This window comes from Scatophagus argus, chromosome 24, assembly GCF_020382885.2.
Source record: "Scatophagus argus isolate fScaArg1 chromosome 24, fScaArg1.pri, whole genome shotgun sequence".
Classification (NCBI taxonomy): Eukaryota; Metazoa; Chordata; class Actinopteri; family Scatophagidae; genus Scatophagus; species Scatophagus argus.
Genome location: NC_058516.1, coordinates 9,373,253 through 9,386,069, shown reverse-complemented (window position 1 = coordinate 9,386,069; position 12,817 = coordinate 9,373,253). Strand labels below are relative to the sequence as shown.

Below are 12,817 nucleotides of genomic sequence, written 5' to 3'. Positions count from 1 at the left end.
GGAGTATGATTTATTCATTAAAGACCAGGCTGCATTAAAGATGGGAACAAATACATAGAAATGTAATATTTAAAGAGGAAAAAAGAATGGATAAATTACTATGACTCAGAATTACCCATTCAAAGCTTTAAACATCAATGCACATGCTTTCAAAGCAGCTGCTGCTTCAATTCAAGTATGGCTTTGACATGGACTGCATTACAAACGGTACTGTATATACAGCAGCTGTGTATCTAGTCAACCATTTCTGAATCTACAGTATACCCTAAGGTAAAAATCACTCACAGCTGCAGTGGGCATGGGAAGGTTAAGAGTAGCTGCAGGAGATGCAATATTTTCAGCTGTGTACTGCTGATATAACTGGAAAATCAGAATGTCCTGACATACTAAATGTGAGTATCTATTAAAATAACACTAATATTAAAAAAAAAAAAAAAAAAACTGTGAAAGAAAAATAAAACCTTCTGCACAAGCAAAGTGGGATACACTGTCAAAATGTCAGCCGTGTATGAGTTGCTGATTTAAAAGTGTATCACAGTAACACTGGAACAGTCGTTGTCCCAGCTCCCTTCGAAAAATATTCCAACTCCAATTAGACAGCTGCTGGGTAACAAAAGACGTGCACTTAGAGGCTCCTCATTATAACGATTCCCTAATTGGTTCTAGTCTTCAAAGTGGCATCGGGGAGATTTTCTATCTCTGCTTGCTTGGAAATACTCGGAGGGTTGAGGCTTGTTTCAGTACAAATGACTTGTGGTTTGACTGGTGCGGAGATCGCCGAGATGAACCACGAAAGACGAGCCAAGTTTTATTGAGAGGATCGAGCTGCAGAATGGAGAAAAGCTTTCCAAGTTCAGGTAAAGCCGTTCCTCCACACTCCAGTTCTCAGGTGATATAACTCACACCGCAGACAGTGTTGGCTACATGGGCTGCTTTGCCCTGAACTTCTCATCATCCCAACAACTGCAGATTGTTCCTTTGTTCCTGACATGCAGTATTTCACATGATTTGCACAATCCTTATGCAACTATGATACTATGGAAGGCGTTAAGACTTTGAGCTTTGCAAAGGCGTCATCTTGGAGAAAAACTGAGCAGTCGTGTCTCTTGAGCCAATCAAGTCAAAATATCAAAATCTATTGGTGAAATATTTAAAAACACAGGGGCCATACACAGCGTGCAGATATTTTGCCTTCACTTTTCCTCTTGGCAGTTCTTGATTTGCTTGGATGTTCTTCTTATTTCAAAGGCAGTCAGCCAAAGACACAAGTTTGCTTCCAGGCAGTCCTCATGGGGAAAATGTCTTGTAGGTCGTCTCTGCAAGCAGCTTAGTATGATCCATATTTATGTTTATTATTAAATGGTGACCTCTTGTGGCCATTGTAGCAATGATGGTGGCCACAAGAGGAAGTCGGATGACCTAGCATAACGGTGACAAAGTCTGGATAGAGACGAGGTCAGGCTGAGTTGATATGTCCATGAGTCAACTGTGACGACTCTTGGGTGAGTTACTCTCTAAATACCTTCAGTCAGACAAAAAGCTTCTGATCATGCATGTTGGGATTTCCAGTTGACAGCTAACAATCAGAAGATACTCAATATTAGATTTATCATTTTCACAGATATTTATTATACTGGCTGGATCCAAATGCATTACTTTTTGGTAAAGTAAATATAATATTACCAAAATCCTGTTAGTAATGCTGTATACTGCTTTCCTACTGCGAAAAGTAATGCAGGGACATAAATATATACAGTGAATTACCATAAAAACACTGGTACTCCAACACCGCCTGTGGATTATTTTTAACCTGCGTAACATGCTTAACTTATGTAATGTACGTAACGTATTGGCAATCGACCAGTTCAGTCATGTTGCTATGAGGACATGTCATTCTGTCAGTGGGTGGTGTTCACTGACTCATGATAACGGGAGAAACACTTTCATCATTCACTGACCACCATCAATTGAAAGACATAACCGTATTGTGGCCTCACATGAAGGATCCCGCCTTTAAGAGGAGTGGGCTCAAAGCAAAGGGGGAAAAACATGCTTATGTGAGCTCATTAATTAGGAATTCAGAAAAGAACCATAACGTATTAATGCCGTTCCCTGTGCCTGCCATGTTTCAGTGCTGTTAAGAAATCTCATTACCTTAATTACCTTTTTCTTGATGAAATATGCTTAGATTATTTTGTTTCATTATGACTTGAAAAGAAAAAAAAAGATGAGATTTTTCCACACTGATGGTTTGTCAAGACAATGCTGAATGTGCAGAGAAAATGGTGCACGTGCAGAGATGTGGCTGCATGTATTTATAGTAACATGAAGAGAGAACTCAGCTGGGGATACAAACATCAAACATGGAGCCATAGCTCGTTGCTTATAATGTCAAAGTTAATGTGAAAGTTATTCATTATATATTTGCATTAATGATAAAACAAGAAGAACACAGAATCCCTTTGATACTGAATAAAACAGAATAACTGCGATAATTACCCAAATCCAACTAAGATCCAAACATGCTGTATGTGCAACTGCAGAACTGTATAAGCATTTTTCTTCATGTCAAATGGACACTTTAATCACTTCTTCTGTTCACTGGCCAAGCGTTATGCATTATAAAGAAACAACCGCTCTCAGTAGCACCTGGAGGCAGGAATGCATGATAGAGTTTAAAGTTATGCAATCGACTGGCAGGATGTTGGAAGTGGAAAACACAGCACGGGTTGAAAATAACCTGAAAGCTTTAAAGTTGTTCCTCGCAACTATGCCTTTTCTTGAGAAAAAGATCATCAAAAAATAAGTAGAAAAAAGAAAGAAAAACATAAATTGGCTTTTGTAGCTTATCTGGTTTAATCCAAGTCTCCAGATGTCAAGAGATGCAAAACTGATAAGAAAAGATTAGTTATTTACACAAAGACAAAATGTTCACTGTAGTTGATAAACCAGTGCCCCCCTCCCCCATAGTTTTAAATATTTTAAAACAAGTGCGCAGTTTCATCTGAGAATACCGCAAAGCTTTTTTGCTCCAGAAATGTTTCACGGACTTAAGAACTTCACAAGACTTTCGGTCAGCATGGGGGTGGGTAATGACTGAAGTTTCATTTTCGGGGCAAAAATCATATCTTTAAGTAAGACATTTTCAGTTATAGAAACTCAGTGACTTTATGATAAAGTATTTTCTCATATAATACCTTTCCAATATTACAGGCACTGTTTGCGCGTCCCACATAAAGGCTCTCCAGGCATCCCAGCCAATTTCTGTTAAAACCAGAGGGAACACATGCTGCTGCTGTGTTATCTGCTGCTTCTGCCATTTTACTATCCTTGGAACTGACTTAATCTCCTGTGTCCTTCACCTGTAACAATTCCCAACTCCAGAATTTAATCTGGGCAAACAAGATTACTCTATTGAGTCTCAATTAAAAAGGCATGCCACACTGTTCACTGTGGTAACCTCACTTTGCAATCGAAGCTAAGAAAATGGATGTATTTCCCTTTTTTTTTTTTAAAGCAGCGTCTGGGCAGGTAACAAGGCTCCCCCTCATTCAAATGTGAATCTGGCTTTTGATTTGCAGGTTGCACTGAGACAGCTGAAGGTGAAATCCCGAAGCTGGGAGGTAATCAAAGTCCCGGCGCATTTTTTAACAAGTCCATTTTAAAGCTTAAGGTAAAAAAGTAGGAGAGGACTGTTTAACTCGAGTGGAAATACTGCCCTTCATCCAAATCAAGGACAGGCTGCTGATATGCTGTTCATCTGAGGGATGCCATCATGCTGGAAGGCATGCAAACAGACACACACACATACATACTCACACATTCGAGATGCATTAGTGGAGCTGGCTGGTCTTCCACAACAAAACCATAATACTGTGGTGTTTTATTATGAGTGGGAGTGGGCAGGCTTTTCGCTGAAGGGTTAGCAACACATCCAGCCTGACCTGCTTCCCTGCACACAAACACATGACACGCACGCAAACACACACAGCCCTGCACGTGCAAACACTGAAACGCCTGACGTTGGTATAAGCTGAGGAAAAAATCTTTAAAGTGTCCCTCACAGGCCCTGTGATCTGCTCCCGCTGTGATCACATGATGATGGATGGGGAGATGGAGTAATGAAACAGAAAAAAAAGGACCCCGTTCTCTCCCATTAACTCGACCGTCGTCTTCTCTCTGCCCACCCCTATCAGTCCGTCTCTCGCTGTGTGTCTTAGTCGCTCTGTCCGACTGCTTCGGTCGCTCTCATGGGTGAGAGAGAGGGGAAGATGAAAAAGGGAGAGGGGGAGGGAGAGGGTTGTGGTCTTCTGTTCACACCTCATTAAAGACCACTTCAGCAGATATAGATTAAGAGGAGAGGTGTGTTTGTGTGTGTGTGTGTGTGAGAGAGAGAATGTGTCTGTGTGTGAGAGCTTGAAACTGTGAAAGAAAAAAATGCAGTGCGAGGAGAAAATATATGAAAGCAGCCTTAGAGCAACTTTGAGAAGGAAACAGTCATAAACAAGCCAAACAAACCAACCAAAATGTTTCTTTTTTAGTGTCGACTCCCTCCGTGCTGCAGGTATCAAATCACAATTGGACTGATTTACTTTTCTAAATGTCAATCATAGTCAGTGACTTGAAAAAATGACAGAACAGTTAAATGCTAATGTGCGCATACATAAAAAATATTTCAGAATTTCACTGTAATATTGTGAAATCTGCATCTATTTGATGGAGGACAGTCATTGCCAGATTAACCTTAAGGGCTTAGGGCAAATATACCCCAATGCAGCTGGGGCTGTTTTCACTCCTTGGGGCATCTTTGTATATAATATAGCTGCAGAGGCTTAACAAGAAAGACTAAAACCTTTTCTTTTCTTTCTTTTCCTTACCTCCCACTTCTCTGCCCCAAGCACCATATACAACTTTCACAAACTGCTTCAACTATGAGAAGTTACATGAATGAATAATGTTACATATGTTTCTTTCCATTAGACTCTTACTCACTCAGTCACTGCGATGATTTTAAAACTTTATATCCATTAGTCTGAGGCTGTACTTAGGCACTGAGCTAAGAGCAATGACTTTCTGATGTTTAGCGGGTATAATGTTACCAATGTTCCATACTTCATCGACACTAGCTTGAGTAGAGGAGGATGTCTGAAAGAGAGAGGAAAGAGTCCAAGTGGTGTTTTGTTTTTGTGTCCATTATCCAATGTGACAGCAAGATGTGCAGCTGAGTTAAATAGTACAAACTTTTATTTTGAAGAAATAATTAAACTTAAAGTTTAACTCCCTTAACTCAGCACTGAATTTAAACTGAAGCTGGCCTAACTCTATATTTTAGTCGATGTGTCATTAAAATGAATCTGACACACAGTGTAGGACTATAAAGCGCAGGATAAGTTGCCAAGAAATGTCTTCAAACTGGACTTAAGCTGAACGGGGCTCCTGAGCACGGGGAAGGAGAAGACATTTGTCAGCAGCTGTCAGAGGCGGTTAAGGTTTTGAAAAAGTACAACTGTCTTCCTCGGGGCATAAATGGACCACAGTTTCAGAATACCAGAAAATTCACTTTGCCAAATGTAGTTTCTGCTGGTAGATAATATAACCTCTCTTGATAATCAAAAGGTTAAATGACACTGTACGAAAACAATTGCTGAATTTAAATACTGGCAGCTAATGCATATTGTTACATTCCGTACTTACTGGGCTGTTTTTGGAAGTATATTATTTTAGAGAGGTTGTCATCAAGTACTTAAAGTTTTATTGTCCACTTTTCTTTTTCATGGCTTAATATACTGGTCAATAGACTGGAAAAATGCTCTTGTAAATTCTTAATGTGACCTCAGCTGAAAGAGAAGTGCTTTCATTACCGTACAACATAACCGGTGCAATTTTCATTCAGCAAACAGATTTCACAAAGAGCAGTGACTGCATAAAATGTGCAGACCAGTCAGATGTAAGGAACAGTTGAGCTTTTATGAGAACAATGATGCTGCAACTGCCAGTATTGATGCTGTGTGGGAGTTAAATTTTTAGACTTCTGGCTAAATGACTGTTATTTCAGCGGGAGGACTTTGTGGCTGCTGCCCTGAAACATCTGCCTGAGGGAGGTGGGTGAAATAGAGCCAGGTCAGGACGAGTGCGGGCTCTGATCTCTCTGGTGAAGTAGATGGCATTTAACTACCGTACTACAAAAGGGAGCTAGAAAGTACATGCTGTATTACAGAATTGGATTTAGTTTTCCTAGCAATTTAAGGTTTCAGTAACACTACAGGCTACATCTACAGTGAGTTAGGGGGGTTAGGGAGTTATAATGCATTCATTATGCATTATGACTACACTCATAATGTTTTCTGATGCACTGTATTGACAGATGTGACTTAATTGAATTACAAGTTTAAGTGTCTTGTGGACGCTCGTGACTAGTCCACAAGAGATTGACTGATTAGGCTTATAATGCATTATGATTAATAATTTATAATCACCCTCAAAACATCAACTATAGTAATGACTTATAGTAAGCTACAATAAACTATGCAGCATCATAAATCACCACTACATGTTTTAAGTAATGTGAAGTACATGCAGATACATCTAGAATAATGCATCCTTTGTCACAAGGCTTCATTGTTAGTGGTGCATAAACTGCAATATAGTTTGATACATTTAAAGGAATCTGTGCTGTGCAGATGTGATTATCATGAGACTGCATAGACTGTTCTGGCATGCTATGAGTCCTTACTATATTTAATTGCTGAGGTGTGTATAGGTGAGCATAGACAGTCACAATGTGTTAAAAGCCTCAACAGTCAACCTCGAGCATCATCACAGGAGGGACAAAAGTCTCACCTTATTGGTTTTCAGCTTTTAGGCAAAAACGACAGAACTTTGCTAACCAAGTATCTAAACGTGAAACTCGTGTACTGTATTTGTTCTGCTGTTTTTAATGATGAACTCATCCCTCGCCCACTCATACATCTGTATGTGTGATGTTCTGAAACTGCCTGCTTGTTAGCCATCAGATCAAAGTATCTGGTCAGGTGTTCATCACCGTCTTGTTGAAAGCACATTTGATTTAAACTGGTCAATTCATGTGTCTCGCAGAAAAGCGTCAGTTATGATTCAAATAAACAGCAGCAACTTAGAAGAAGTCTTCAATATTATTAATTGTGAGTGGCTATTCGTTTTTACTTGGTGAAAACTGTGATTTGTAACGCGTAGGCGTAACCTATTTATTAAAGGCTTTTCAAATTTTTGCTAAGCAGCGAGCCTTGGTATTTTTGTGGTTAAAACTGATTGATCTCTATGCAAAGTACAAATGTTTTTGGTATCCTCATAAGTCTTTAGATCCAAAAAGTACCTGTTTATTCATATTTGCATTCATGAAGCAGCACTCCTCGTCTAACATACTCTCTCTTGTCTCTCTCCAATGTTGCCGTTGGCGTTCAGTACTGAACGCTAACCCTGTGACAACATTTAACCATATCAAAGGCCAGCCAGTCAATAGAGACATATCCAGTTTTGTTGTTTACTTGTTTGTAAGCTCATATCAGCAACATTAGGGGAACATGCTGCACCCTGGAGACGCGGTGATGACCAAGCATGTCTGAACTGGACAGACTTACACAGATGAGTCACAAAATGCTTCGGAAAAACAAGTTGCTAGATTTGTTGCTCGTCACTTGCCATCCCTCCTCGTCCTCAAACCCCCGGCTCCACCTCCTGCCAAAGCTCTGCTGGCTTCAAATCTGCAGACTGTGGAGGTTACTGGAGTAAACTGAATTCAGTGTCATGTTCCTGGAGCCATCCTGAAATGATGAGTGCTTTTGTGACATAGCAGGCTGTACTGCTGGATGTGTCCATTTACTCTGGCCACAAAGACAGTGAGCAAGGTTATGAGTAAGCTGTGGCTTTCAAGTAAAGCTCAACTGGTGTTGAAGCATCTCACATGGGCCGAAAAAAGTCTGTCCACGCTATTATATTCCAACTGTGAGCGTTAAACTTTGCAGGATGCTTTGACAGATGCACACTTTTTACGCCAGCCTACTATCCTCATATGTTGCCATGTTTTCTTCTCCTTAGTTGTTCAGTTCCTCATTTTCTGGTTCTTAACTGACAGGCATGGGATGAGATGTTCCTGTGCACACCACTATTACCACTGTGCTTTCATTTGCACTTTCTAATATCTTGATGCCTGGCCAAACACCTCTGACCTCGCTCGTTTGTTTCACCTATATGGCTGCCGGCATCGGCTTCTTTACACTGTAGTGACTGAAAACATTATTTCAGAGATGCTGGCACCTACAATCATACCATGGAGATCAAATTCTGTCTTGCCCGTTCTAAAATATAGTCAAAATGTAACTGAGCCTTCGTGTGCTCGGCAGCCACTTGTTATGATGAATATCTCTGAGGTGCAAAAGATAAATCTTTTATCTGAAAGAGGATGCTGCTTGTTAAAAATGAGCTAGATGCTCTTGGAGACTCCCAGAAAGCACTGAAAAATATGCTATTGGAAAAAAATGAACCCTAAAGAAATGACAATGCAACACTCTCTGAGGATACTTGTTGAAAAATACCAATATAGAAACCCTGAACAGAACACAATAAGGGTATATTTCCTTATTGAAAAAGGTGTTGTTTCAGAAGATCCATCAAAACAATTGAATATGAGAAAGCTCATAGGATGGGGCGATGCATTCAGGGGAAATCACATAAATCATATAACTGCAGGCATTGGGAATAGCCGGAGTGACTTCATACTCCAGTGAACGGCTTTGAAAAAGAAAGGCACTCCACGTAATTACTCACAACGGTCATATATGGTACACAGACTTTTTGCAGTAATGAGACGTCTTTTTGAATCTGCTGCATACTTTTCGAGTCTTGAGCACATTTGCACTGCTGAACAAAAACTGTCCACACACGGATCATGTGCGAGAAATCACGCGTGACCGAGAAAGAGTCGCTTGTTAATTAGCAAGGCCTGTACTCGTTACTCACCTGCTTCCTCAGCGGGGGCCACCCGCCTCAGAAACGGTTATTCACTCGGCGATAAGGAGGGTGGGAGGTGGGGGAGGAGGGAGGGCGGGTGGGTGGGTGATGTGTTGCAAGTCGCCTGGTCTAAAATATCCCAGAGGGGAGGAGTTGAAGATGAGTCAGAGAGGAAGGAAACGGTGGTGGAGAAGTGAAGCCGCAGGAAAGCTTGGGGTGCTGATCGAGTGGGAGAATGAGCCAAGACAGAAAGAAAAACATCAACATGTAAAGATGCTAATTGCAGCTTCTTAAACAACAAGGGAGCGTGTGTGTGTGTGCTGGGTTGCAGTTTGGGTCGTTGGTTAAACACGAATGAGGAGAGTGGGATGGGTTAAAGTACTTCTTGCTGATGGCCATCTCGCTGATCGCCTCTCTGTCATACTCACTAGTCTTACATCTCTCGGGATAATTTGAAAGAAATGCAAGTAATGGTTTAGATATTTAATGAGAAACAGTGAGTGGCCTTCAGTTGACTTTGTTGTGAAGGATCAAGCTGTCTCAAACAGACATTTTCAAATAGTTTCTGTGAAGCTCGGACCAAACGGAATGCAGGGGACTACATGGGATCAAAAAAGTGCCACTAGTTAATGGTTGATATGTTTTCCCTAATTTACATACAATGCATACATACAATTCAAACACTTATTTGACCTCATATGGGTAGAAACTCCATTTTTGTTCTTACAAAGTCGCACATGACTTTGAATTGCATACCCTCCTCCATAAATGCCTCCTCCATTTGTTTGAGTCACTCAAAGAGATGCTAGCATGAGGCAGGTCCTTGCAGAGGTCATAAATCCCATAGGATGCAGTGACACCTGATCAAGGGGCCTCCTTTCATCAGTCGTGAGAACATGTGGCTTCTGACTGAGGCTTAAATGCCAGCTGGCCTTCATGAATGATGACAAGGCAGCAGGTGTGATGCTGAACTCCACAAGCCATTATCAAACATTCTTGGTGATTTAAGTTCTTTAGATGAAATCCAACATTTCACCTTTCAAAAGTGCTTCGGAAGAAATTACACACTCTGAAAAAGCTATCAACACCCCTCTTCCGAAAAAACCCCCAAAAAACCCTGAGATGATATTACACTGCTCCTTTACCCAACTCCCCATTGTCAGTATCTTACCCTTTAAACACCCAGTCGCTCGTCTTTAGAGTGTCTCTGGTGTGAAAAGAGACTTAATCGATGTCCTAGACCCAGGAGCTCTAAACTGTGTTCACAAGCAGGTTTCCTGCTTTTGCACCGCCTACAAATAAAACATTACAATTGTGGAAAGTTTTTTGTCTCTGCTGTTGGAATGGTATTAATGCTTCATGAAAACAGTAGAAAACCAAGTGATCTAAGACTAAATGAAAATTCATGAAGGGGCTGGGTGTACAGAATAGTGAGTGTGACTGTGTACAGGACAATTCAATTCTCTGTCCAACTGCCAATGAATATGCTTGAGAACCTAATACAGACGCTTGCAATTTCTATGAAGCAGTGTCGAGGAAAAATGTACTATTGATTCACACACTTTCTTCCATATATTGCGTTCTCAGCAGGCATTGCTTGCCGTTTGTCTTAGCCTTAAATTCAACTCCTCGACAGGCAATACCTATGTACTTCCCTGTAATTAAAAAGTGAATTAATCTTGAGTGCTAGCTGTCATAAATTCCTTCATTTTTTCCCCGAGCCTGCTTTCCAGTCCCCCCCAATAAATATATTCAGAGCAATCAATAGGGGTATTACTATGTATATTTCGCCATGGGAATCAGCTTGGCAGGATGCCTTTGGCAGTGCTACACTTCCTGCGTTGCTGATGTTATCCTCCAAAATGGCGTCTCCAGTTCTATATGAGGAGTTGGCTGATCTTGAGGGGTCGGTGGGAGTAAATGCGTAGGGGGTGTTTGAGCAAAAGGCCCTTTCACTGGAATTTGCTTTGAAAAAGTTGAAGAAACAAAATAGACTTTCAGTGCCTGCCTGGGCAATAAGATACCAGAGAAGGAGGGAAAAGAAACACAGCTAATGTGACAAGTTCTGCTTACTTGAACATTTGAAATAAAGTGAAGGAAAGTTGCAATTAGGCAGATGTGTAAACCGCATCTGTGTGCTGTAATTAATCATGATTACGTTAATTACACTTTGTTTTTGCCATAATGAGGACTAAAAAGAGAAGAACAGCAAAGGAAAATATAGAAAATGAAGGATCTTATGCCAAATGACACTCTGCCGCCTCACAGTTGCTATATTGAGAATTCATTGCTGTGGATATTAAAAATGCCAATTCTCTCCCCGCGGCAAATAAGTTCTCTCTCATTCCAGCTACCCCAGCATAGTGAATTATTTCTCTGCTCCGTCTGTAAAAACTTGTCTTTTAAGTCCATTATTTCCCTATTTTCCATAAGCAAAGCTACGTCTGATACAATCTTTTAATTAAGATTTTACAAGTTGCTTCCACTCGCTTTTTTAGTGCTTCAGCATGCTTCCCAAGGACAAATTATAATATCTTTGTTTTGCTTGGCACATCACTCATCTCGCAGATCTCATCTGTAGCAAGGACTACTTTTTTATTTACCCTGTGCTGCGGGAAGTTCACATCACAGAGACAATATAATGAGGATCCCCATAACCCTCTAATAAAGATTAAAGATAAAGACCACTTTTATTCAGTGGAAAAAAAACAAATGTAAGCCCACCTGAAATGCCAGATTCAGCAATCAAATACTTGACCCCAATGTTCCTATTGCAAATCATAACAAAAAGACTCAGTTTAATATTCCACAACATTTCTTTGTTTGAGTTTCAGTTGTTAATCTTAAGTCTTCAAGGTTGTAATATCAAAATGCTATTTTATTAAGGAGAAATTAGGACTGGGGTGGTATTGTCCCCCACAGGAATCTCAATGTCCAACCGTGGTGACCCTGTACCGGATTCGCATTATAACAGCTAATTGTCTTGTCTTTATTAATGGGGGAAAAACATGTTGGTCCAGTGAGAAAGACCTAAGTTCAAAGATGGTTGCTGGCCTTCAACAGACCAATTACTTTTAAACACGAACAGGATACTGAGCAATGAAAAAAGCAACACAGATTCTGATCATGTTAAACTGCTAAAATGGTTTTCACGGTCCAGTATCCCTTCTCAGCACAGTTTACAGTTTGATTACAGCAATCTATCCACTCCTTGTGTGTTAGTAACCACTGAGTAAAATCCATACCATGCTTTAGGGCATGTTTAACTGTGATGTTGATGCAATAGCTACTCGGCGTATTAATGTAGTATTGATGCTATACTGGTCAGTCTCTGTTTCCAGGCAGTCCACTCTGAGCAAATAGAACCAAAGAAACAAACATCTTTCCCCCCAATGTTCAACAGACTGGGTGGATCAAATATTGGCATTTGACTTAAACCGCTGTGAGGTTTGATTGTCGATGGCTGAAATGATTTCAACCCAGGCTTTTTGGAACTTGGCCTCAGCACTCACACATCCTTTGGAACATGTATTGAGTATAGCAAAAGCTTCTGCATTATTCATCAAAGCTGCCTCAAACATACCTCTGGAAGAAAAAAAAAAGATTAAACCAGTGGGCTTTAGCACTTCCATAAACAAGGGTATGATCATCTTTAATAATAAAAAGCTCTCAAATGGATGTTACATAAGCAAAAAAAGAAATCCTTGGCCAGGCGAACACTGAGGAGGCTTGCATCTTAGAGGTGGCATGACATCATCTACTGAAGAGCAGCCAAAACCTGCCCCCCAACAGCTATTGTACAGTGACTGATACACCATTGCCTTCATTATTC

The 12,817-nt window shown here is 40.5% G+C and overlaps 1 protein-coding gene across 3 annotated transcripts in view; it reads right to left on the bottom strand.

Annotated features, from left to right (window-relative positions):
* LOC124055589 (interleukin-1 receptor accessory protein-like 1) overlaps nucleotides 1-12,817 on the bottom strand; it is a 258,111-nt gene that overhangs the window by 78,990 nt on the left and 166,304 nt on the right. The window lies entirely within an intron of this gene.